Source organism: Zonotrichia leucophrys, chromosome 12 (assembly GCF_028769735.1).
Source record: "Zonotrichia leucophrys gambelii isolate GWCS_2022_RI chromosome 12, RI_Zleu_2.0, whole genome shotgun sequence".
NCBI classification, from domain to species: domain Eukaryota; kingdom Metazoa; phylum Chordata; class Aves; order Passeriformes; family Passerellidae; genus Zonotrichia; species Zonotrichia leucophrys.
Window position 1 is genome coordinate 2,015,518 of NC_088182.1, and position 26,794 is coordinate 2,042,311.

The 26,794-nt window shown below is 41.2% G+C and overlaps 1 long non-coding RNA gene across 1 annotated transcript in view; it reads right to left on the bottom strand.

Annotated features, from left to right (window-relative positions):
* The window catches only part of LOC135453268 (uncharacterized), a 29,672-nt gene extending 3,227 nt beyond the window's left edge, over window positions 1–26,445 (bottom strand). The window contains exons 1-2 of the long non-coding RNA XR_010441825.1: window positions 26,379–26,445; window positions 23,625–23,668 (exon numbers count right to left, since the gene is read on the bottom strand). This is a non-coding gene — a long non-coding RNA (uncharacterized LOC135453268). The remainder of the gene's footprint in view (window positions 1–23,624; window positions 23,669–26,378) is intronic.
* Between the last annotated feature and the right edge of the window lie 349 nt (window positions 26,446–26,794).

The window sequence follows — 26,794 nt, forward strand, 5'->3', positions numbered from 1 at the left end:
AAACCAGATCCCTGTGCTTGGTAATTGGTGAATTGGTAATTGACAGGAACCAAACTTCTGATCAACCAGAAATAATTATGAAAAGTCACAAAAACAGATCCCTGTGCTTGATAAATTGGTAGTTGATAAATTGATAATTGCCAATAACCAAACTTCACATCAATCAGAAGTAATTATGAAAAGTCACAAAACCAGATCCCTGTGCTTGATAAATTGGCAATTGTTAAATTGATAATTTCAAATAACCAAACTTCACATCAATCAGAAGTAATTATGAAAAGTCACAAAACCAGATCCCTGTGCTTGATAAACTGGTAATTGGTAAATTGATAATTGCCAACAACCAAAGTTCACATCATTCAGAAGTAATTATGAAAAGTCACAAAACCAGATCCCTGTGCTTGATAAACTGGTAATTGTTAATTGATAAATTGATAATTGCCAATAACCAAACTTCTGGTCACCCAGAAATGATTATGAAAAGTCACAAAATCATATCTCTGTGCTTGGTAATTGGTAAATTGGTAATTGACAGTAACCAAATTTCTGATCAACCAGAAATAATTATGAAAAGTCACAAAACCAGATCCCTGTGCTTGATAAACTGGTAATTGGTAAATTGATAATTGCCAACAACCAAAGTTCACATCATTCAGAAGTAATTATGAAAAGTCACAAAACCAGATCCCTGTGCTTGATAAACTGGTAATTGATAAATTGATAATTGCCAATAACCAAACTTCACATCAATCAGAAGTAATTATGAAAAGTCACAAAACCAGATCCCTGTGCTTGGTTGCACGTCCTGGGGCCTGAGTGCCCCTTGGCAGAGCTGGGTGCTGTTCCAGCACTGTGGATTCCCCTGGGCTGCCAGGCCCAGTGCATATCACAGTTTGTTATTCAATATTTTGGCTGCTCTCTCCGTGTTCCCCGTTTCATCCCCAGCTCAGTAACATGTCACACGCACTATATTATTACTGACTTTAAAGCACACAACAAGATCAAGCCTTGAGAGGAGAGGAAAGTGGAAAATTGGCAGGAGAAATCACTTCTGCCTTCAGAGGCAGTGGCAGAAGCAGCTGCTGAGTGGATATTGTGCACGGAGAGGGAGGGAGAAGCAATTGGAAGAGAAACTAATACAGAGATCACACAAAATCTGCAGAATTTAAGGAGCAGGATGCATCCAGTGGCCAGCTGCTGCTGAAAGCACAAAGTGGAGCAGACAAGGAGAGGGGAGAAAGAGAGAGAGCTGAACACTCAATCACTTCGTGTGAGGGAAGCTTGCAATGCCAAAAGTGGGGATATTTGGGAAGCAGGAAATCGATTATGGAGAGGTAAAAGTGAAAAAGAGCTTCAAAAAGGAAAAAGAGCTTTAAAAAGGCACCTGGGTACAAACAGGAATCACTGGTGTGGGATTGTGGCGCAAATCAGAATTTGCTCCAAACTTCAAAGTCGAGCGCAGAGACAAGGAAGGAGACCAATTACAGCCATCAAGAAAAACTTGACTGGATATTTTGAAGCAGAATGTTTAAATTTGAGGGTTTTGGGTTAGAGAACACTTGGTGGTTGAAATTCAAAGAGTTACTGGGTCTTCTGAGAGGTTTGGGTGCAGTCACTGTGCATCTCCCCTTCTCCTCATCACCATGGAGCACAAACAATTCCATCCACGATAAAAGAGAATTTTATAATGGATGATAAAATTCTCCAAGAATTTTGGATATTTTATCCCCAAGATTTGGGATATCTCTACAAATATCTGCCATGAACGGGCTCATTTTGCCTTTTGCAGCCTCCCAGTGGGAATCCCAGAAATCCAGCCATGGGATGGGCCCCTAACCCAAGCAGGTGTCCTGAAGGGCTGCTCAGCATCCCCAAAATTGCCAGATGTGGGATTGATTGGAGACCCTTGGGTCAGCCTGAGGCAAAACATCAGGATATTGGTGATATTGGGTTATTCCACAGGGAAGCACAAGCACAACATGGGAGGATCAGTCCAGACCCAAAGCTGGCCATATTCCCACTGAAACAAATGGGAAAAGTGTGGGCAAAATATCTTCCCCCACAAAATCACTATTTGTCCACATTGCTCACACTGATTTCTTGCAAAAATGCTTTAAAGACCTTATTTATTTATGTTGTTGTATTTTATAGATATAGTATGTCTATTTTATTTTATATATTTTATATATTATATTTTAATACATAAAATAAAATAGATATACTATATAGTGTATATATAGACATATAACTATATAGAGTATATATATATATATACTATATATATATAGTATATAGTTATATATAGTTATATCTATAGTATATATAGATATATAACGGTATATTTCACCTATTCATTTTATATTTATATTTTATTTATATTTATTTTTATATTTGTATTTATATTCATATTTATATGACATTGGATAAGGTTTGAAGACATAAATACAGCAAAAAGCCCCAGTGAAGCTGAGACCCTCCAAATCTTTGCTGAAAGTCTAATAAAAGACAGCAGTATTTAAATACTATATAAAAATCAAATACAACATGCCTTGCCATGATTAAGTTACAGGTGTAGCAAATAATAACCTTGCAAATGTAGCAGGGAGAAAAAGTCAGCCAAATATTGTAAAGTATTTTCTTCATGGTTTATAATAATCCTTCCAGAAGCTCAAAATGTTTGCTTACCAAATATTCATTAGCTAATATTTGTACAGTGCCTTGGAAATGAAAAGCACTAAATATGTGCTAATTATAATGATAATTACTTATTATTATCCTTCTCTTTGTTCTGTGTGGCCGTGTCTGGGAGGAGGCACAGAGGTTGCTGCCCTGGAAGAATCTTGGCCTCTTCCAGGATGGAATTAAAAGCATTTTTGTGCTGAGGAAAAAGGCAAGAAAAATAACCAGGACAGGCTTGGAGAGGGATGGGAAAGGGAGCAAAGATTTGGAGGGTCTCAGCTTCACTGGGGCTTTTTGCTGTATTTATGTCTTCAAACCTTATCCAACGTCATATAAATATAAATACAAATATAAAAGTAAATATAAATAAAATATAAATATAAATATAAATATAAATACAAATATAAAAGTAAATATAAATAAAATATAAATATAAAATGAATAGGTGAAATATACAGTTATATATCTATATATAACTATATACTATATATAGTTATATGTCTATATATATACACTATATAGTATATCTATTTTATGTATTATAAATATAATATATAAAATAGACATACTATATCTATAAAATATAACAATATAAAGTATAGTATAATATATAATACTATATACAATACTATATATGATATGATATATAAATTTCATAATATATGAAATATATATCTATATATAAATATTATAAATCTATATATACTACATATAGTATTATATAACTATAGTTATAACTATAATTATATATTTTTATATAACGATATTTTTTATATATAGTATACATTTATATAAAATATATAAATATCAGATATATATAAATAAATATATACACAAACGTACATATATATCTATATCTTAGCCTCTGTCTAGAAAACAGAAATTAGGATTAATGCCTGGCTTTCCCAGGGATAACTGCTGGCCTTTTAAAGGCTGTTAAGGAGCCTGACCCCACCAGGGATTTGATAATCTGGGGTGTTTTATCCTGGCTTTCCAACCCAAGCAGAATTTCCAAATGAGGCAATGGGAATTGGCTTGGTGCCCTCTGTACTTGAAAGGTTTAAACACTCTATTTGCAAGACACTTGTTATTACTTTATTTGCTGTAGGTGGATGAATACTGAATGTTTTGCAGGAAAAAAGGTCCCTGCTGGTTGCTGGGTTTTGTCAGGTTGGGAGAGACGAAATTTCTATTTTCTGCTGCTCTTGGGAGACCTCACTGAGTGAAAAAAATAAAGCTTTCACCCCTTACAAAGTGATTTCTCTTATTAATATTTCACAAGGCAGGTCAGAGGATTATGAACCTCCTCTCGCCGTGGTATTGAACAAATATTTTAAGAAGTGTGGTGGTTTTGCCAAACAGAACATCAACTGATGGATGGCTTAATCTGAGCCCAGCTGGGGCAAGGGAGGAAAGCAGAACCACACTGGGGTGGGGGAAATGATGAAACAGAGAGAAAATGGATGGAGAAACCTGGAAAACCCAGAGGGAATCCTTGCCTTCAGATAAATACTGTGGAAAGGAAGGAGAAAACCTGTAAATATTAGCCCTGAAACCTGGAAATCTTTCTTGGCAGCGACTGAGGAGTCTTATTCAGAATAAATGAGGCATTAAAGTATGTAGTGAATGGCAACTCTCCTGTTTGTTTTCTTAAGAACTCAGATGTTTCTCTTTTTTTATCATCTTTATCTGCTGGATGTGACTAGGGGAGGCCAAATAAGCAAATCCAAGGATTTCTGTCATTGCCAATACAGTTTTTGTTGGCAAAGAAGGTGCCAACCTCCTGTCAGAAGCTTCACCCTGTACTTTTTGACCCATAGGTGGCAATAATTAAAGGAAAAAGGTCTTGGGAGAAAAAATCTTAAAGGGAGACTTAGCACAGGTAAGAGACACACAAGGAAAAACAAAGTAAAACCAAAAAAGGTTTTTTTTTTTCCTGTCTTGCAATGCATAAAAGAGAAGCAGCAGAGACATACAGCAGAAATATTGCCAGAGGAAATGAATATAAATTAAAAAAAAGAAGCTTTGTTACTGGTGCAGCTTTACCTGGGGTGGGTTTTGAATTGGTCATCCCAGAATTTTCTCGTGGATAATACAATGGCCTTTGAAAAAGAGCAGTTTTAGCAGAGAAATGATAAGTCAGAGATCCTGGCTACACAGGAAAGGCTAAGAAAATTAATTTCTACCTCGCTGCCAGCCAGAGAAAAGAAGAGTCCATAATAACTTAATTAAGTGGTTATAAATAAATGATGAGGAAAGTGTACACGATCAGTCATTTTGGTGCCAATGTTCTTATCACATTGGCACCAAAGCTCCAGTGGGAAAAGTGCCTTCCATCCAGGCACCTGAAGCAGTGAAAGGAGAATATAAAAAATTCAGAGCAACTGAATTGAAAGCATCTGTCTCTCTGCATGGACCTTTTACAGTTGTCACAACTCCCTGCATTTCCTTCCAAAACTAAAATCCCTCTGTAGAAGAACTTTTCCCTGATCCTCATGGTGAGGGCCGAATTTGTCCTGTATGAAAATCAGAATTATCCAATCCAAGGGAAGTAAGAAAATTCAGAGATCTTTGAAGAGCAGGTTGAAATATTACTGATTTTTTTCTCCTTGAAATTCTGGGGTATTTTGGTGCAATGTTACACCTGAGCAAGGTGAGTAGACCATGAATTGTTATGTTTAGGGGGAAAAAGCCCTCATGAAGCTTTATAGAAAGTTTTGCAGGTTGGAATAACAGTCACAACTGGTGCCTGAAGTGGCTGCCTGGAACGGAGGCTGGGCAGAGTTAAAGAATAAAGCAGGGATTTATTAAAAAGCCTTCACAGGACACACCTTGAGCAGTGCAAGAGCCTGGCTGTGGCTCCACCCAAAATGGACCCTGGGTCACAAGTTTTCATGATTTTCTAAATTTTGGTCCATTTCCCTATTGGGGTTCACTGTCCAATTCCAGCACCAGGTGATGCAGTCCCACCTTCCCAGTTTTCTCCCTTCAATTCTCTGGTTTTTACACTTTTTGGGCTGAAGCTGCAGCAGCGTCCTTGGTTCTGGGCTGGGAAAGGATTGTTCTGTGAGACTGAGCTGTGGGGCTCTTTCTGTGCCTCTCACACCCCAGTTTTGGGGTGCTTTCTGTGCCTCTCACACTCCAATTTTGGGGCACTTTCTGTCCCTCTCACACCCCAGTTTTGGGTGCTTTACTGCCCCTCTCAGCCCAGTTTTGGGGTGCTTTCTGTGCCTCTCACACACAGTTGTGGGACAATTTCTGTGCCTCTCCCACCCCAGTTTTGGGGTGCTTTACTGTCCCTCTCACACCCCATTTGTGGGGTGCTTTACTGCCCCTCTCCCACCCCAGTTTTGGTGTGCTTTCTGTGCCTCTCACAGGCCATTTGTGGGGTGCTTTCTGTCCCTCTCACACCTCAGTTTTGGGGTACTTTCTGTGCCTCTCCCACCCCAGTTTTGGGGCGCTTTCTGTCCCTCTCACAGCCCAATTTTGGGGTACTTTCTGTGCCTCTCCCACCCCAGTTTTGGGGTGCTTTCTGTCCCTCTCACACCCCAGTTTTGGGGTGCTTTCTGTGCCTCTCACACGCCAGTTATGGGGTGCTTTACTGCCCCTCTCACAGCCCAATTTTGGGGTGCTTTCTGTGCCTCTCCCACCTCAGTTTCGGGGCTCTTTCTGTGCCTCTCACACCCCAGTTTTGGGGTACTTTCTGTCCCTCACAACTCAGTTTTGGGGTGCTTTCTGCCCCTCTCACACCCCAGTTTTGGGGTGCTTTCTGTCCCTCTCCCACACCAGTTCTGGGGTGCTTTACTGCCCCTCTCACACCCCAATTTTGGGGTGCTTTCTGTCCCTCTCACAGCCCAATTTTGGGGCACTTTCTGTGCCTCTCACACCCCAATTTTGGGGTGCTTTCTGTCCCTCTCACACCCAGTTTTGGGGCACTTTCTGTGCCTCTCCCACCCCAGTTCAAAGGCTCACCTCTCAAACCAGAAGCCAGCCCCAAAGTGGAGCAGATTAGAGAGGGGGAGCTGTGCAGCAATGGTTCCATCTGTGCTCTAAATAGCAAGTTAAAGATTCCCAGCCACCAGTTTCACTCAAAAATCAATTATTGGAACTGCACTGCCTCCCCTGGCTGCTCTGAGCTGACCAGCCCAAGGATGCTGAGCCTTAGGATAAGGAATTACACGCTGGCTTTGGAGAGATGAAATACCTCCCATGCAGCCACTTCTGTGCCTTTAAAAGTGTTAGTTAACAATTAAAAGAAGCCTCTCTTTCCTGGTTTTCTCTGTTTCTACAGGATTAAAAAGGTAGCTTGGGGACTCCTGGAAAATTCCACTCAGTTGGTCCTTGGCAAAAATAAGGGAAAAAAAAGAAATGCCATTAATTGATAAAATTTAATCTAAAATTCATGCAGAAAGTTGATTGTTCTCTAGATGAGGTCCTATTTCTGAAGCCTCCAGTAAAAATGAATAACTGCAGCTCAGCTCATCTTTATTTCATGGAGTTCTGCCTGGACTGTCTCACTGCACTTCTTCCAGCTGTATGGACTTGTCCTTCTCACTGCACAGCAGTACTCAACAAAATTTTGATTTTCTAAGTTAAATTGTGCTTTCCTGACCTGGCAGCTGACCTCCCTGAGCTCCCAGCCACACCTCTAGAAACCACTTAGTGGTGGTTTCACCCGTAGGGGAAAAGTCAGCAGCAATGAGGTCACTTGTCTTTTGATTTGAGAATCAGAAAATCATAGACTGGTTTTAAATTTTAAAGTGGCACCTTTGTCACTGTCTCTCAGAGGACTTTCTGGATGTGGGTGTATTTGAGGTCACAGAAACCTGGGTTTTGGTGACTTCTGAGTTGCTAAACCAGTGATTATTTTGACTTCTTGTTGTGGTTCCCCATATGTGAAACCCACAGGTACTACAGCTGAGTTTGTTTAGCCTTTTAAGAAAGTTGAAAAAAGTCCTATAAAAATTATTGGGAATCTGGTCCATCCATTCAGAAATTTGCTGTTTGGAGTGGGGACTTTTGCTGGGTTTTGGGGATTGCTTTTTTGGTTGGTTTTTCATTTATTTTTACAGTTTAAGAGTCAAAACCATTAATACAGGTCAGACTGTTTATGCAATGCTCTAAGCTGAGCTGCCAGGCCAGGACAGGATGGTTTCTAACCAAAAAGAAAAAGGCAGAGCTTACAGGACTCCACTGTTGCTCACCCAGCCCGTTCCTCTCTGTTTGGATCAATTGTTTTTCCCTTTGTGACTGCCCAACAGGAGTTGAGAGCAAATCCATCGACCTGAACACGCTGGGCTGCGCTGGGTGAGGATCCCAGCTGGGCCAGAATCCCATCACACACAGCTCTTCCTCCCCAAAGCCCAGCCTGGCATCCCCAGGAGCTGCCCAGCTCTCCCTCTCAGCTCCACATCTCCTGCCAGGGCAGAGCTCAGCACCCAGGGCTGAGCTGGGATCAGGGGATTTTGTCCTGAGCAGAACAAAACGCGTTGAGATGGCTTTTCCTTTTGGCTGCCCATTAATTTTGCGTTTGGAGAGGTGCTCTGTAAAGACTGGGAATGCAATTTAAGGCTCCTGAGACTCCTTTTGTGTGCTGTTGGAAAGGGAAAGAATTGACTTGTGCAAACAAAGAGGGAATGAGCTACGTGATGCTCCCCTCACACCCCTGCCCCTCTTTCCTGTTCTCCTTTCCTCCCTGCTATCTTTGTCTCAATTTCACCTGTTTGGGTGCTCTCATGTTTAATCTCCAAAATGAAAAATAAATGGCAAAAGGGGGTCAGTTCCAGGGGGATTGGTGCTGCTGCCAGGGAGGTTCCCTCTCGTTCTTCCCAAGTGTTATTGACTGATTTAACCACAGCTCTGTTTGCATTGGAGTGCCAGGGGAGGTTTGCTACAACCCAGGTGCCCTTGGCTCCATCTTTGTGATGGGCAGCTCCTGAAAACATTCCATATGTATGGTTATAATATTGGTTATATATATTATATATTAATATATAGAACAATAATAATAATAATAATAATAATAATAATAATAATAATAATATAAACATATATCTGGAATGTTATATAATGTTATTCTATAATATGCCATATATACGTATATATGGTTATTATATTGGTTATATATAATATATATTAATATATAGAACCATAATAATAACAACCATAAAACCACATATATATGGAATGTTATATAATGCTATTATATAATGTTCCATATATATATGGTTATATTATATTGGTTATATATATAATATATATAACCATAATAATAACAACCATATAACCATATATCTATGGAATGTTATATAATGCTATTATATTATATAATATTATATAATATATTATATAATATTATAATATTATATAATTGGAATAATATAATTCCATATATATTGTTATATTATATATTGTATTGGTTATATATATAATATGTATTAATATATATAATCATAATAATAACAACCATATAACCATATATGTATGGAATGTTATATAATATTACATAATATTCCCTATATATGATTATAACATTGGTTATATATATTATATTGATTATATATAATATATATATTAATATATAACCATAATAACAACCATATAATCATATATATATATGGAATGTTATATAATGTTATTATATAATGTTCCATATAAATATATGGTCATATTACATATTATATTGGTTACATATATAATATATATTAATATATATAACCACAATAATAGCAACCCTATAACCATATAGGTATGGAATGTTATATAATGTTATTGTACAATATTCCCTATATATGATTATAACATTGGTTATATATATTATATTGATTATATATAATATATATATTAATATATAACCATAATAACCATATATATATGGAATGTTATATAATGTTATTATATCATATTTCATATATATATAGTTATTATTATGGTTATATATATTAATATATATTTATTTCCTGCTTTTCCGCTGGAAGGACTACTCAGCAAGTTTGGAGCTGAAAGAACAAGGCAAAAAAATAAAATAAAAAGCTCAGATGTGTGTGGATTTCCTTCCACGGGGTTGCATTGGCTGGCAAGCAGAGCTGGTATTATTCCTTCCCTGTGAGCCCTAAATACCACTGTAAATAGGAATATTTGTGAGGATTCTCAGTCAGCACAAAGGGCAAATGAATTAAAAATGGGCTGCTGCCAAGAAATCCAAATTGGAGCCCAACCCAGGGACTGCACACATGGACACAATTGGGATTCAGCTCACTAAAGCTCACAGATCTTGGATAGAACATTCACTGATTATCACTTCACCTGTGCTCAACAAGATATCCAAAGTATTTTTTGAAAGGGAAGCTGAATCCTGAATTTGATATAAATATTAGAGCACAGATTATGTCTCTCTTTCAGAGATTTTTCACTGAGCCATTGCTATAATTTCTGACCTGGTAATATATAAATAAAATACATAAATAAAACATATAATTTTATAAAAAATATACATATATAAATAAAATATACAGAGACCTTGCAAAAATGCTAAGTTATTGAGCCCTATTTAATATTTCTGACAATGATAATATGAACTGAAATTATATATTTGTCCAGCAGGTTGTGACATAAAGGAACAAATTATATGTAAGGACAGCAATCACATTTAGCCCTTGATAAACACAGATCTGACCATTTTCTTATCTATTTTTCCCCTGAGGTTTAACAGGAAAATGAGGGTGGTTTTTGGATGCCTTGCCCTTATCTGAAATGTTGTGTCAGGTAGGGATGAAGACAAAAAATTATTTTCTACCACATTTCCACCCCTTTGGGGGCTGCACTTCAGGGATGGCCAAGATTGCTAGAAAAAAATAAATAATAACTCACAATTCCGTGGCTCTCCTCCAATGCTCATTACAATTAGCACAAAAGAATTATTATCCCCATTTAATCCATGTGGGAACTCAGACCAAAAAGCTCAGATCTTTCTGTGTGAACTAATTAGTCTGAATGGATCATTATGTGCAGGGATTTATAGACATCCACATGCATCTATATAATTATTATCAATATTTTGGTTTAAATGTTTCATATTGGTTTTACACAGTGCTGAATCCAGTTTGCAGTGGTTTCCCTGGGAAACCCTGACTTTTTTATTTGCTTTTTTTTTGGGTTTTCCCAGTTCAAAGACAACTAATCATGAACTGAAGAAATCCCTCCTCGACCTCAAGGCCCTCCAATATAATTTCCAATATGATTTTTCCTTTCCACTTCCTCCACAGGTGAACTGGATTATCAGAGATGCCCCAAATCCTTAATTTCAGGATGCAGGTGTTTCTCTTGAGGAGCTCACTTATCAACATCAGCACTCTGAAGATGAAAGTGAAACATGTAATATTTTCCTTTTCTGTTTTTTATTTTTTGTCTCATTTCCCAAGAGTTCATCTCAGTTGGGAGGTGCCTGATTCCCAATAATTCCCAATAATTCCCAATAATTCCCAATAATTCCCAATAATTCCCAATAATTCCCAATAATTCCCAATAATTCCCAATAATTCCCAATAATTCCCAATAATTCCCAATAATTCCCAATAATTCCCAATAATTCCCAATAATTCCCAATAATTCCCAATAATTCCCAATAATTCCCAATAATTCCCAATAATTCCCAATAATTCCCAATAATTCCCAATAATTCCCAATAATTCCCAGCCCCCTGCCTGAAAGGAACACACTCAGGTAGGAGGAAGAAAGGATTAACAATAAAGAAGGTGCATAAAACCCATTTCCCTTTCTTTTAATTAATTGGCATAAAATTTATGTAGAGTTTAAAGACTGAAGCAATGTAATGTGCCAGAATTAATAGATGCAATCAGATAATTACTGCCTCTTAATGAATATTAGGATATCAAATATTCAGGCCTTGAAGTTCACTTTGTTTCTTTCATCCTCTTGTAACATTTTAATTTTGGCTGTGTGTAAACTCAGTGAAATGCAGTGAGGCAGATTTGTGATATCACCCTGAAATCTGAGCAAGCTTAGGGGAGAATTTAGGAATTTGTTCTCCTGTGTGCAGAGATTCCAGCCCCACTTTTTATGGCAGAGCAAATACTGGACTGGGATTTTCAACCACCAAGATATAGCAAATCCAGGCCTCCAAGTCACCTGGAAAAGCCATTTATATATATAAAATATATACTAAATGTATATAAATATATCTATAATATAAGGATATACAAATATATATATTAATATATTACATATATATGAAAATGTAAATATATATTTAAAAAATATGTGTCTTGAGCCTGCTTTAGCCTCTGCCCCAGGGCTCAATACAATTTTTCTGGTAATTTGTCAAAATTCTCACTCCATACCTTATTAAGGCTCTAATTAATCCTCCTTGCCAGTCCAAAAAAATCTTTACATAACTGGTTTTCAACTCTACATACAAAAGGCCCTGTAATGATTTTTTAGCTCAATATTGGATTTTCTTAAAATTAGGGAACTAAAAATTGTTTGCAGGAAAAATGTAACATTTATTCTCCGGGTGTAAGTGCACCATCATTTCCTCCACTATGAATTTGCATTAGCAATTAACAGTTTTATGTATTTAAACTGCTTAAACAGAGCAGATCTATGGTTACTGACTTCTGGGTAAGCAGCGTGGAGGTTTTATTAACTTATAATTATCAAATTTGTTTTACTCATTTTTTCAGTCGATTTACCACTGAAGAATTCATGAATAATAGAAGAAGAACAGGAATAATCTCAGGTTCTCCTTGAGTTTTGTTCTTCAGCTGGGTTTCAACCACTGGATTGCAGATTGCAATGGTTGTAAATGGGAAGCAAAGTCACAGAGTATCAGAATATTCTGGGATAATTCTCCTTTTCCTACGTAGCTTTTTTTCCTCCTCTTAGACTTAATAAAGAAAATAAAGAAGAGGAAAAGGAGTAAAACACAGCAGAAGCTGGGATGAGAGGAAGAAAGCCAAAATTCAATGTTGTACTGGCTAAAGTGAGCTTGGCAATAAGAAAATATTGATGTCTCCATTTCTTAGCCTGTTACACTACAGAGGTCAGACTGGGAGGGCTGAAATATCCAGGGGGTCACATTCAGAGAATTCCTTCCTCAAATTCAAATTCTGCCACCAAATTTTAGCCACCACTCCTCCCTGCTGGATGAGCCTGGACAGTGAGATTCCAGTAAAAAATCAGAAATGTAGGAATAATTACAACCATTCCTTGGCTACTTGGGATAAAAAAATAACAGCCCAAGGAATCACAGCATCAGTGCAAGGGATGGGATCTGAGAGGTGTCCAAAGCCACCTGCAGGGTTTTTTTAATCCCTATTTTCCTGTCACCTGGTTGACCCCTGCAGGCCAAGTAAATGCAATTGGTAAATTTGATCCTGGAGAATTTGCCAGGAATCTCCATCACATGCAGAGAAATGAGGATTTCCAGCACACAGGGCATTTGCTGTGTGGCCTTTTGGATGTTTTTTGCCTGTAACCTCAGTGGATGAGATCAACATCACCACAAACCCTTTTTCCTTTAGTCCTTCTGAGCACCTGAGCTTTTCTTCCAAGGTATCCCGAGACCAATCCCAAAAAGTGGCACCAGGGATAATCCAGTTAATCATTAAGAGGGAAATGCTGAAGAGCTGGTCCTTGATTACCATCAGTCACCACAATCCCTCACCCCATCTTTGACAGACACCATGGCATCCACATTTTACTGATTCCCCTCAAACCCCAAGGGAACGTGAGTGTTGGTGTTTGATGAATCCCTAATTGCCCGTGGGTGGGATTTGGCAAGAGTGGCAGCTCAATTCTGGGACAGAAGAACAACTTTGTCATCCTGCCCTTTTTTAGGGTGTGAAACATTCAGAATTATGCTGATTCTTTCTGTAAATGATTACAGTGATTGTCTCCCGTGACAGCAAGGCATGATTGATCTGGGAGAATGACTGTGTAGATGAAAAAAAAGGTGCAGAAAGGAAAAAAAAAATTGAAATTACTAATATTGTGTTCTGTGGGTGCTAAATAATTGGAGATAAACCCACCAGGCATTAAAACCATGGGGTAATTTTGGTTGATTGGGACCTTGGGGTCACCTGGTCCATCCCCAGAGAAGGTCCAGCTTGATTTGGGCTGAATTCTGATCATTTTCAGCTGCAGGATGTTCACATCCCCTCAAGGCACAACACCTCATTGCAAAGGTTGTTTTCCCCCTAATATTTAACAAGCATTTCCCTGGGGCTTTTTTTGGCTTCCCTTTGGGTCTGTGCCTCCAAGAAGGAAACCTGCCCTTGTGCTCTCTGGTGTCACTCAGCAGGCAGCAGCTGCTGGGCCCAGCATCCCTTTTCTTCTGCAAGAAATTCAAATTGGGACACCCAGGAGCTGCCACCAAGGGCAGGTGCAAAAAATTCCCGCTCTAAAATCACCACTGGCTTCTTCTGCAGAGCCTGAACCTGCCAGGTTTTCCTTTCAAAGGAATGGAAAATGGGAACAGTCCCTGAAAAAGAGATTTTCCCAAATATTGATTGTTTGGGAAAACAGAATTCTGTAAGGAAAAAGGGGGGAAAGAGGAAAGAAATATAAGAAACACCCTTTTATACTTCCAGAAACTTACAATTCTCACTGACATTTTTGATTGCTATCTCAACTTTTCTTATCTGAACTTTGTACCCTTGGAACATTCGATAAACCGAGTTTAGCAATTTCCCTTCAGCGAGAGGGAGGCTGTGTCATAACACAATGTTATATAACCATTAAAACCTTGGGAAAAAAAAAATCCAGGGGAGCTGGAAAGAGCCCAGCTTTCAGCTGCATCCTTGGAGCTTATCTGTAACAAACACAGAGCTGTAATAAAAATGAACTGGATGGGGATGCATGAGTAAGCTCTTCAGATGTAACAAACTGACTGGTGAAAAGAGGAAAATACAGTGGTGCTCAGGAAAAAGCAGGGCTTTCTTCCCCTCCTAACTTCAGTGCTTGGTGCAGGAGATGGAAAGCTACTGACACAAATGTATTCCCAGCATTGTAATTTAAATAACACATCTGCACTGCAAGGCTGTATCTCCATAGACATAACCAGCACCAGTGCTTTGCTGATATCAGTCACAGGCAATGAAAAGGACTGGGCTGAAAGCATCATTTATTTCCTTTAAAGCTGAACAATGAGGGGCTATTTATGCTGTAAGAACTATGGAAGAGATGTCTTGGGAGCAAATGTTGCCTGGGAGCAAAATTCTCATTGAAGTTGAGAGGGGATTGTTTGGATTGGAGGAACATTTGTGCTTTGGTGCTCCTGGCAGGGCTGGGCACTCCTGCCCTGAGCAAAGTGTGTCCTCCCCGCCCCATTCACAGCTCATCTCCTGTGCCAACACACGAATTGGGTGACTTCTGCAGTTTTTGTAAACAGACATTGTGATTTTCCTATTTGCTGTTGTGATTTTCCTATTTTCCCATCTCTTTCTGAAGCTTTTCAGTCTTGTTTTGTTTCCCTTAATTGCATGGCACGCTGAGTTTGCAATTAATAGCCAGGAGCGCCCAGAGCATCTGACTGGGGAGTCTTACCAAACAAATAAATACTAAATTAGATGCAGAAACAATGACCTTTAGTTATTTTTTTTTTCAATTCTTTATGCATGTGGCTGTGGAGACAGAAGGATCAGAGCTATTTGCACACCTGAGCTTAATTTAAAAATGCTGCCACATTCCTTTGACACTCCTAAAGGATGGATACCAAAGGATCTGAGAGGGAAATGGGAAGAACAAGGCAGAATCTTAAACCTGATCTTCCCAGATGCATTTCTGCAGCAACAATTTGTTCTCAAAAGTTCTGTTTTCAGATGTAACCTTTGAACCATTTTTTACAGACTTCAATCCTAAATCACTCTCAAGAATGCTTTTATCAGCTAATTTGGATTATAACAGCTCCTACTAGAGCAGAAGTGTTGCTATATTTTTCCCCTGATTGTTTCTATCCAGCTTTCCCTCTGCTGCACTGAGCAGGCAGGAGAAAGAAAAGGACTCACTGCCCCTGCTGGGATAACAAAATTATCCCCAGGGAGTTAAGGGTGGATGGCACAAGCAGAATGCGAGCTGCTTTAGAAATTTTTAGGCAAAAAAACTCTAAAAAAAATTTTCTAAAAAATTTCCTAACCCCCCCTTGTGTTGCATGTCCCATCCAACAGACAGCAGCAGGATCCCAGAGTGAGGAGAGCTGATTTTATCTGAACACCCTGTGTCAGAGCAGGGCTGAACAAGCCAGAGCAAACTGGGCACTAAGCAGGGCTGTGGGGAGGCTGGAGAGCTCCTGCTGGCCAAAAGGGAGATGCAGGAGCAAAGGGAGCCTGCCCAGAGCACGCCAGGATGGGCAGGGCTCTCAGGGAGCTCCTCATCCTCTTCCTCAGGCTGAGCCCCTGGATCCCAGCCCTCCCTGCACGGCGCGGATGCTCAGGTGTGTCCCAGGATCCCTATCCCTGGGTTTGTGAGCAGAAATGATTTTCTTTCCAGGACTTCCCTTCCTTGCAGAAGTGAAAATAAGGGAATAAATGCCTGTGAGGAGCAGCCTGAGGAACAGAGGGTTTTCTGAACCCTTCTGCCTGTGAGTGAGGCCTGTGCTGACTCCTGGGGCATTTGCTTTCATTGTGGAGAAAAGGGCTGCCTGCAAACATTATTATAAAAAAAATAATATAGGCATGCAGGGCCAAAAGCACAAGGTCATCAAAGAGGTCTAAGGAACAGAAAAGTCCAGCAAATGTCTGTCCTTCGCTTCTTGTCAGGAACAAAGAACCCAAAGAATTTCACCAAAACGTGAACACCTCAGATTTCAATGTGGCTTCAATACCAGAAAATAGCTGCAGCTTAAAATTCAATCATCATTTCAATTAATGGGTAGAAATCAAACTGCCCTACATTTACAACATCAACAGGTCCTAAACCCCCTGTGATTGCCTTCCAAATATTCCCTCTTTCTTTGGAGGCATCTCCCAATTCCTTCCTTCATCCCTCCACACTCCCACACACTCCACCCTGTTTCTTAGAGGAAAAACACTTCAGGAAAAGAGAAAGGGGTTAAATTATTCCAGTTCCTGCCCTCAGATATTGCCAGAGAGGAGCAGAGGCAGTGCCACTGCTCAGTGGCACCAGAGGTGGCATCAGGAGATCAGCCTGGCCCTGGTGCCACAGGGACCATCACAGACTGAGGGGTCACCAGCACTGAGGAGCTGCTGGGACAGGGGGGAGAAGGGAGACAAAACAAAGATCAGGAACGATGAGCAGAGCTGAGAGGAAATGTTGGGAAGGATGAAAGTTTGACAAGAAAGTCTCACAGATATGTGTGTGCCTGGCAGAAAGATTTTTGAATGTAGAGTCTGATGAAGGGATAGAGATGGAAGCAAGTTTTGATATAGAAGAAAAGAATTGCTGAGCCAGTCTCACTGGATAACCAAGGAGGCAAAGGGTGTGTTAGTTAGAAGGGTTTTTACGGCTTAGAGCAAAGGATGAACCCACCCCAAACAAGATGTTTTTACCAAGCAGAAGGATGCACAGGCAAACAATCCTGTAATGTGGCAAGCAGAAAAAAGGTCTCAGAATTTTCCACTGCAAGAAAACTGAAAAACAACTTCTAGCTTCAACTGCAATGTACTGACTTTTAGTGACTGGAGAACAGTAACATGAATATGGTAATTATAGTAGTTATGATAGGCTATAGATAAGAGTTAAGGTATAGATTGATGCTACTGTATGAAGATGCTCAGCAAAGTAAATAATGCATTGGAACCAAAAGAAAAGTATATAATGCATTGTAACCAAAACCAAAGGGTCTCCACCCACGACCCTGGTTTGCTGTGGCATTTTGGATACAATAAACTGCATTTTGGATACAATAAACTGCATTTTAAGAGCTCCCTGGAGTCCCACATCCCTCATTTCGGCTCTTACAGGGAAAGGGGAATTAAAGCCCTGCAGCAGGGGAGAAGGGACCGTGGATTTTCAGACTCAGTGTGGGGAAGGGGTTGGAGCTGTGCAGGAGCACAAGGTGGGGATGGAAGCTGCAGGAGAGGAAGTCATTAAGCAGCCAGCTTCCTCCAGCATTTGTTTATCTATCTCTATTACTGTTTGCCTTGTTTATTAGGATTATAAACTCAAGAGGCCAGGCCAGCTCTGGAGTGACTGCACTGTATTTCTCCCAACACAAGCTCAGCTCCTGATTACAATGCTCCTCTGGGGTGCTACTCTAGGCAAATAATATAATAAATAATGGAAATGGACCCAGGAGGAAACTTAGATGTTAACAGTGTAGAAACAGGAAACCTGAGGCTTCATTGCTGTATAAATTTAATGTTGGGTTTAAAGCTCCTGCTGTTTGATGGGTGGGGTTTTAGGAACCTGAGCAGGAATTCACTTTTCAAAATGAAAGGCACTGAGATTCCATCCTGGATGCTGCTGCATTAGCACCAGCTCTGTCTCTTCAAATGCTTCCTGCTGGTTCTCCTAGAGCACAGGAAGCAATGTTCTGGTGATTAAGCAGCAGTATCATTATAAAAGCCAAATGAATAATCATTGTGTTAATGAACTTTATCTTAGAAAAGATTAGGGTTTTTTATAATGTTAAGCCTCTTTCCGTATGACAGAGGAAATGCACTCTCATTTCATTTAATCAACCCTGAGATGCTCATGATCTATACAATTTAATTTTCTGTCTGCACGTATCCTTCCACATCTGCATCTCCAGTTGCTTAAATGATGGCATCAAATCACATTAATACATCAGAGATGATGCAGTTCCCTGCGTGCACAGAGAGGTTTGGCTCTGGCTCCCAGCTTACTATTGCAGAATAATCCCCCCTGAAGGGATTTCCAGAGGTCAGAGATTCCCAGAGCGCTGCTTTGAGGAAAGCTGGCAAGCAATTATGGTGAAAATCAACTCTATTTGGGGTATAAAACAATATAAAGTGAAAAACACTTTATAAGGGAAAAGATTGAGAAAGCTAAAGGTTGGAACCACAAAAACACAGAGGGAAAATTATGAGTTGGTGAGATCCTGCCCTCAGTCTGAGAGTCACCATCAATTCTTTGCTTTGCCTGGGAAGGAGAGGATTGCTGATCCCATTCCCAGCACACCCTGTTCCACAAAGAGTTTTTGGGAGAGGAATTCAGCTCTTGGCTCTGTCTGTGCACATCTGGCACCTTCTTTAAGCAGGAAAAGAAAATTGTGAGTGACAGAGGAGAGGTGTTGCAGCAGTAAGAAGGGATGGGTTGTGTTCAGAACCCACCAACCACAGTTTTCAGCTCATTTCTGTGAAATTCCTACTGAATCATGTCCTCTGCTCCTAGGAAAACCCTGATCCATGAGGGACCCAAGGAGAAAGTCCTTCCCTGGTAGGGGATGCTGTGGCTGGATGTGTGTGCTTGCCTGGGGAGCCAAGCCTGACCACACCTTACTGAGAGTCACAGGGTGTGGAAAGGAGAGGAAGAAAAGATATTTTATAGATATTGCAGTGCCTGCAGTAATTTCCAAAAATGAAAAGCACAAGGTCATCAAAGTGGTCTAAAAGAAAGAGGAATCCACCAAATGTCTGTCCTTCGTTTCTTGTCAGGAAAAAAGAACCCAAAACTTCACCAGAACATCAAAACCTCAGATTCTTTCAATGCCAGAAAATAGCTGCAGCTGGAAATTCTATATTCATTTGAATTAATGGGTGTAAATCAAAGCAGCACCCACAGCCACCAGAAAGCACCTTGTGCCAACTGGTGAGTGAATAAAATTCCTCTCTGGTCATAAGGGTGTCTTTATTAGGTACACACAGGTCCATGAGGTTCCTTAGGCCAAGGGGGGCACTGAGGCCTCATTTTGGGCTCTCAGCAGGGTGAGTCCATGGGGATGCTCTGGCAGCAGGGGCAAGGAGCAGCAGGGGCACACAGAGTGTTCCCTGCCACCCCTCAGTGCCAAACCCGTCCCGCTGCCTCTCGCCCTTGTACCGCGAGCGCAGCGAGAGCTGAGCGCTGAGCTGCCTTTAATTAGCAAATGCTGTTGGGTAATCAGTGCGTGCACAGCCTCCTGTTGCCATGGCACTGTCACCCCAGACCTCAAGGAGCACCAGGCTGGGCAGGGTCACCCTGCAGGGCCGCGGTGGCCGCACGGCCCCGACCCCATGGACGCGCTCCGGGATGGGCCCGGGAGAGGGAGAACATATGCTACAAAGAGACAGCCAGACACCAACACATGCTAAGGAGTCCAGAGGGAAACACTGGGATAATTAGAAGCTTTCTGTGGATTAATCAGCCTGCAGAAATGCTGGAGTGGTGTTAAACACCCAAACACCCACCCAGCTCCCGCTGGGCCCCACCGCGAGCCCTCACAGCCCAAACCGCCCTTGGCAGAGCTCCGATTGCCTTTTGGACCAACAGAGGGGGGACCAAGGATGCTTTAGGAGGAGATCAGATCCATTTGTCCATGTCCACAGCACCAGGAGCTGCTCCACAGTGTTATTTTTGGCATGCCCTCCACAAAAAGAGGCGGCATATGGAGCTGCTGCCTTGGCACCGTGGCAAATATTGATCCCTGCTGTGACAAAATGTGACAAAGAGTTTGCAAATGACAGCACGGGCTGGCAGGAACCTTCCTTTGTGTTCTTGGGACAGGGAAGCATCACAATTGCAGCTGGAGAATTGGATTTTTTTTCCTGTAGTTGTGGTAAAGCCATCAAGGAGATGATTATTAGGGAGAGTGAAGGTGTTCAAAATAGAGTGTGGCTTAAAGAATGCCACACTTTAGAACAAGAAAGTGAAACAAGTTGGTTTGAAAGGCTTAGATGATTTCTTTTGGAGCACTTCCAAAATGAAGGATGATGTGTGGAAGGAGACAGAAGAGTTTCACTCCTGTTTTCAAAGTGCTACGTTCGAACTTTTACACTGTGAACAATATTTGCTTCTTCAAATGCTTGTGGGGTTTTTAATAAAATACTGTCAGAAAAAGAATTTAAGGGAAAAATTTCTATTAAAGTTCAATCTGACACCCCCACTCCCCACACAGTTTCATTGTAGAAACTTGCTTTGAATTTTACTAAACTGATTTTTTTCCTGCCAATTTTTAGTTCATGCATGAATCTCCAAATTCAATACCTTCCATTGTACTGGAGAAAAATGGACCCAGTGTCATTCTTTTAGGCAGAAACCCAAACTAAAATACGGATTTTATTTTTCCCCCACCGTCCTGTTTTTGTCTCCCTTTACTCCTCATTTCTGTGCTGTTTGTAAATCATAAATCTTGAAATTATAAAGAATAAAATGTACTTAGAGAAAATGAATTGGGTTGAAAGGCATGAAAGTTGTTCTTTAAGCAGGGCTTACTCTGAGTTCTAGGAAAAGTTTTGTAGAAGAATCTGACAAACAAACAAAAAAAGCTTTCTATGTAGGCAGATGAGGTGAGCCAAAGGTAACAAAGTCAAAATATAAATGTGAAGAAACAGAGAGGAAAAGCAGAGAGAAATCTGCCATTTTATTTTTAAACACTACATTGAAATAGAAGAGCAGAGTGGGAGAAGGTATTAACCCAGAAAAGAGAACAGATTGGGAGGAGACAAGGCAAGGGTAAATGCCATCTGTATTTGCGGTATTACCTACCCAAATAATAAAACTGGATGGAAGTTTTCAAGAGGAGAAAGAGATGTCTTTAACTTCTTAAAAATCTTTTCTAGGTCTACAGCAGGTGGTTTGAGGAAGAAAAGCTTTCTCTCCTAAAAAAACCCTCAAGCCAAACACAAAAACTAACTCGGACTTTGGCAACTTTTTATTATTTATGTGTCTGAATTAACCAACAATTCCCTGTTCCTTTCTAACCACAGTAGCTGATTTTCCCTCTGTCTCTGTCCTTCAAGGTCTACCCAAAGTTCCCTTCTGAGCATCTGATGCTGATGTAATTTACGGGCTGTTTAACTCTCCCCTTCCCCGGCATTAATAAAGGAGGGCCACCACTTTTATTGTCACAGTTCAAATGAATCATAATCATTGGAATTCAGGTGAGGGTGGAAAGGAGGAGCTCTCTTACACCTGGAGCAGGACTTTACAGTTGGGAGAGCAAAACTGAGGGAGAACAATGGTCTGGAGATTTGTCTCACTAAAACACACCCAACCACCTCAGCTCCCTGCATCCAGGCATCCAGGATTTGAAAGTAGGAAGGAATTGTTCCCTGGCAGGGTGGGCAGCCCTGGCACAGGTGCCCAGAGCAGCTGTGGCTGCCCCTGGATCCCTGGCAGTGCCCAAGGCCAGGCTGGACAGGGCTTGGAGCACCTGGGACAGTGGGAGGTGTCCCTGCCATGGCAGGGGTGGCACTGGGTGGGATTTAGGGTCCCTCCAACCCAAACCATTCCATGATTCTCCCCAGTGCCAGAAAGTCAGAATTTAGACCCCAGCCATGAAACTTTACACAGTCGTTTTAGGGATTCTGGGAGATTTTTATACACCAACAAAGTCTTTACATTCTTATTAAGCTCCAGAAAGTTCCCTTGGGCTGTGCCAAGCTTTCTAAGCTGCATTTTCAATTCAGAGCCTGCCCTGGTGTCCCATTCCATCACCACCACCCCAGCTGGGACAGGGACGCTCTGAGATGAGCTTTATTGGGACTGGGGGGCACAGGGGGGATTGGGAGTGCTGCCCTCACACAGTGACTCATTCCCACCTCATTATTCAGTGATTCCCTCCTCCTCCTCCCCACCTCCCCTTTGGCAGCTGCATTCCTGAATCACTCCACATAAAAGGCATATTTGGAAAAAGAAGTAATTATTATATTAAACTAATTTCAACAAGCAGCAGTTAAAATGTGTGGAAGCTGCAGCCTCCGTTGGGTTGTTCTTTTCCAGAATTTTTTGTCATGAAGATAAGAGAACAAATAAGCAAAACCAAAAGAAAAATCTAGATATGGAAAAATACCCCAAATTGATGCCACTCAGTTCAAACGAAGCTGATATTTCAGTCAGAGCCAAAGAAATGCTTCACCCCACAGTTATAAAACATTTGAACCTCATCGCTCTTCCCCAAATTCTCCTCTAAGAAGGTGATCTAAGAAGCTTCGTAACAAACCAACAAAAATATTAATCTCTTACATTGTTTTAATCCTTTTTGTCAAAATCTAAGTTAATGCACTGCATCAGAGAGGAACAATCACCAAGAAGCAACAATGCCAACTGCCAAAGCTGCCATTTCCACTGTCCAGCACAAGCAGGGGGTGCAGAAATTTAGGGAAGAAATAAAATACTTGAAACTTGAAAAGCAAAGCCCTTCTCTCACATTGCTGCCCAGGGTCTGTGTACAGATCCCAAACAGGCCAGGACTGCTGGGGACACCCTTGAGCTGTTGGATTTCCCAGCATCAGCCTCATTCCATGGGTATGGCAATGGGAAGATGCCAGCAGCTCACATCCCAGGCAGCAGACACAGAACTCAATGTCACAACTCACTTTAAAAGTTTTTTGACCAATCCCACAAAGCAAAAGCACATTGACAGTAGCTCTATCCAACCACTATAAGCACATGAACCTTCAGTTAAAACAATGCTTGCTTATTTAGAATACAATATTTGCTTGTAAGCCTTCAAACACAATGCACAGAGCTCCATTATTAAGCTTAGAACTTCCTAATATCTCTCTAGATAAACTTTTCTGTAGCTTAGGGAGTTATTCTAGACAAGTGTTAATACACAGACCATTGTTCTATTTGTCCTTGCTTTCTAATTCTCATATAATTTTTCTGCTGACCAATCTCATGGCTGCTGCTTAGCTCTAATCACAGTTCTGCTAAGTACGAGCCTTGCCTTTTGCAGCTTTCCCAAAACCCTCCGATTTTCAGGATTCCCACTCTCCCCCACATAATAAAACATCCAGGGAAAATAATTTCTAAAGGGTTTCAGCTCAAAGTCTGCACTGGGTGTGTCCCCCTCCATCGGGACCTACCTGTCCTCAGGTGAGTGGCCTTGGTGGCATCAACAGCACAGCGCCTGCAAAGAGAGGGTTTATTGGGACCAAATTATAGATTCAGCCTGGAATTAGGGAGTGGGTTGGGTGGGAAAGGACCTTAAAGTTCATCTTTGCCCCCTTCCACTGCCCCAGGTGCTCCCAGCCCTGCCTTGGGCAATGCCAGAGATCCAGGGGCAGCCACAGCTGCTCTGGGCACCCTGTGCCAATGCTCAGGATCACTTGAAAAAAAGATTTCACCCCATTACAGATAAATATTGCACGTGAAAATCAAGTTCCCATCGCAATTTTAGGCAGAAAATCCCAATTCTTTTGCTGGGAAAAGGATCCATCATTTTCCCTGGACCCTTGCTCTGGATAAGCATCTCTGCTTTATTTCCTTGGATTGCTGAGCAACTGCATGAAAGAAATCAAACCCTTCCATACAGCCTACAAGGTTATTTGCCTAAGGACTGAAAAATAGAGGCAGGAAGGATTTTTATTTTTTTTTAGGAGTTTGTCTGATTTTATTCTCTCTAGCAGACTTCCTCTACTATTTTCAGGGCAGCTTAGTGTCAGATAAAGCATACCAAAAACATATTATTTAAAACCTGTCAAAGGGAACTCGGCTGTGTCTGTAGTGAGAATCTGGCACACTGCTGAATCCTAAAGTTTGCTGCTGCTTGAAGGGAACACAATAGGCTGTGTTCAATGACACCAGACATCGTTCCCTTTTGTATGCTGAGAAAGGCTCGGCAGCAGATTAATAATTCAATGCTCATTAGAAAGTACAACATGCAGTAAGCAATCAGATATAATTAGGCAAAAATATATACATGATTACAGAGTGAGCACGATGCACAAATCCATTGCAGGGGAAATAACGTCACATTTTCAGTGGAAGGGTCAGGAATAAAACAGGGTCTTGTAAAACACTCGGCTTTAATTGTAGTTTTATTTCCTTTACCATCAACTGTGTGTTAGAATAATTTTACTCTAGGAGAATTCTGTAACTCCATCCATGTTCAGACTCACTCCAGGTTTCTTTTCCTGCATTAAAACCAGGGAGAGAGCTTGTTTCTCCTCCGGATCCTTATATCACATCTCTACACCTCGAGGCGAGTGTATGACCACATAATTGAGGCAGTAAATTGATGACAATTAGCACATTAGCAGTGAATAGCAGCAAGTGATAGTCTTAATTGACAATGCAGTGGTTAGTAATTGATGTTAATGACTCAGAAGAAGGGGAGAATAGTGACTAATAACTGTAATTTTTAGCTGTTTTCCCTGCTGGAGAAACATCGGGGCAGGTGGAGGTGTGGGCTGGTCAGGGAGCGCACAGAATCGCCGCCTCAGAAAGAACAGGCTGGGGTTTTAAACAAGCGCTTTGTGCATCCCTCGGGAGCAAACACAGCTTTGGAGGGCTCAATAAAACGAGTTAGAGGTTGCTCGTGTGCTCACATACTTTAGGAAAACCGGGAATTCTTTCCACATCTCCCCAATCCCGAACTCTCAGGTGCAAAGGGCAGAGCTGTGCCAGGCTCTGAGTGCAGTCCCCACAGCAATTAGGGGCTGTTCCCCCTCTCCAAAAGGTATTAACGCACCAGGGAAAATCCAGGCTTTAAAAACAACACCAGTTTAAAACTCGCCAAGCCCCGGGCTCTGCTGCCTGGCCAGATGGCAGATCCTGAGCGCTGGCTGGGGTGCTCCTCTCCATAAACAACTCCTGAGAATTAAGACCTCGATGCCATTTGCCAGGCTGGATTTTCCCCCGGGGAATGGTGGGATTAGGAGCTTTATTTCCCTGTTACACAGGAATTCTCCTGCTCGTAAAGACGCATTCCCTGCATAAACCACACATTGTATTGAAGGAGAGGAGAATTAATCATCCTCCACAGAAAAGCATATGGACAGGCATGTGGGCTGCAACAATTATCCAAAGATACCCAACACGATGGCACTGGGAGAGCCCTAATTACAGCTTTGGTCTTGCCTTCAGCAGGTGATGTACAACCACAGCCATGGGATAATCCCTTCCCTCAAACCTGCTGCCAAGAGCCAGCACTGGAGACTTTTCTGACACGTGAAATATCTTCCTTACATCAAAGCCGAAAATGCTTCAGAATGAACTTCTCATGAAGCTTTTTATTTTTAATATTGTAGCTCCTGCTCTGTATTTTATATCAATTTGGAGAGCGATTAAGAGCCAGGCCGTGCCTGGCTTCTGTCTGAGCGTTACACTCTTCAAGGAGATCATTTCCATCGGAGTTTGGATGATAAAGGACTCCCACAAATCTGAAAATGAACTCAGTTCTCTTTCAATTCCTCCCTGAGTGCCCATTACTGCTCTCCAAAGCGTGGAGCGAGCATCTCCACAGCCTGAGGAGCCTTCCCAAGGCCAGGCTGGCCCACTGAGCCACAGGGACCCAAATCTGGGCATTTCAGCTGATTTATACCAGCCAAGGCTTTATCGAAGTCCTTGGATTCTCCTCAAGGTGAGGAACAACCCCAAAAACCCACAGAGGATTTCCCCAGCACTACAGCCCACGGTGAACCCAGGACTTCCAAAGTGCTGTGCTGGTGGCATTTTCTCCCCACTAGCACAAAAAGGGAATTTTTGGTCCCTTTTTACTCCAGCAATAGGAGAAAAAAATGGAAATATGATAAATATTCATATTTTGTGGTGGGTTTTTGCTGTTATCTTATCACAGGGGTTCCATACTGTTGTCTCCTATCACAAAAGTTTCATACCTGCTTGGTGTTTCTCATGGGCAGCTCTCAGAGCACTGACTCTTTGTTCTTCACAAATCACCCAACTGACTCCAGTTCCCTTCTCCACTCTTTTATAGCGCTCTTTTTCTCATTGGGTACACCTGTGGCCTGTTAAAGTCAGGCCTGCTCCTCATCTTTGATAATTGGCTCAGCTGCAGCTCCTTAGGGGTGAGATTACTTTCTACACCGTCTTTATTTCCTTATCTTCCATCCCCCTACAGGTTTTTCCTCCTTTCTGCAGAGGGGATGGTCCCTGGGGAATGCTGTGTGTCTGTGGTTGGACAAGGGTCTGGTGGAGCAGCTTTTTCTGCTTCTGCTTACACTGGAAGGCAGATGAATAATCTATTGAGAAAGAAGAGAACAAGAACAGCCAAGGGGCCACTCTGAGCCACTGA